Raw genomic sequence first — 1,450 nt, 5'->3', positions numbered from 1 at the left:
CCCCCCCCGGGGTGCTTCTTTCCACACCGAAAACATATAGTCTCAGGTTTCACACCATTGTTTAATAGTATTGCGGTTGCTGCACTCCAGGTTTCCCAAGTCTTTTCATAGTTGTGGCATGCACGCTCTTAGCTTGCTTACGCTCTTCTTACAGTCCAATCTCTTGATCGGCAGATTTTTCTACCAATTCATTGATATACGGGAAGCTTGTACAATCTCGTACATTCTTGTATATTTACAGGCGAAGCTCGAGGAGTTGGTGGACGTAATTGTTGACAAAAGACACAAGCAAGCACCTCTGAATTTAACTTTTGTTTCTTTTCTCTCACCGTTCAACTCCACCGTTATTGTGAAACACGTGACGTAACTAAAAATCCCCGCTTGAAGACTGATTTCAATATGTCTTCACATCTGATCAGTGTAGTAGGTCTTCCCATCTTGTTACTCAGACAAGCCAACTGAGTTTGCACACAACTTCAACTTATCATACTGTACGACCTTCATCAGCATGTCTGTCGGATTCTTACTTCCTGGGATCTTCTCAAGCACCAACATTTTGTCATTGTTTACGTACTTGGATTACTTTGAGATAAGTAGGTTGACCCATATAGAATTTAGATTTGCTGCATAAAGCAATCCACACTCTAATCAAGGATTATGTAATTGCATTAATGGTAGTAAATGCTTAGATGGTCACGATAAAACACAATTGTTTTTTAGTACAAAACTGTGTTTCTTTTCTTGTGAAATTCAAAGAAAGTTTTGTTGCTTTCACGACTTTTCATTCATACTAAAGTTTAGATGGTCATCATCAGCCAAAGTGGCTTTGTTATTCAGCCAAACTTCAAAGTTCTTTACATACAAGGAGAATTCTCATTGCTTCTCATCATTGCTTTCAGTGGCGGACCCAAGAATATATCTAACCTGGGTTAGACTATGTACATAGGGAAATTTTACCAGCTAGTACTGATTTTTAATGTATTTGTGAACATATAAATATTTATAGTGAATTAAGGGGTGTCACATGACACCCCATCTTCTCACGTGGATTCACTTTTGATTGTCTTAGTTCCAGTGTTTGATGCTGGATTACTGATACATTCTGAAGGAACTATGACACTACAAGAAAACATCAAAGATTCTGAGGGAAAAAATCGTCGGAATTTCGTCGGAATACCGTTATTCCGACGACATACCGACGAAACAAGTCGTCGGAAATAATTCCTCGGAATTTCTTATTTCGTCGGAAATCCCTCGGAATTTTCCGACGGAATTCCGAGGAAACAAATTTCCGAGGATATTCCGAGGACCATTATTTTGTCGGAAATGTCCTCGGAATATACCGAGGGAGAACTTCGTCGGGATATTTCCTCGGACGTTCATCGATCGATGCGTTTTAGACATATATACATCGATCGATAGGAATATACCGACGGAACTGTTCCCTCGG

This window comes from Brassica oleracea, chromosome C1 (assembly GCF_000695525.1).
Source record: "Brassica oleracea var. oleracea cultivar TO1000 chromosome C1, BOL, whole genome shotgun sequence".
NCBI classification, from domain to species: Eukaryota; Viridiplantae; Streptophyta; class Magnoliopsida; order Brassicales; family Brassicaceae; genus Brassica; species Brassica oleracea.
The sequence above is the reverse complement of the archived record's forward strand: the minus strand, read 5'-3'. Positions refer to the sequence as shown.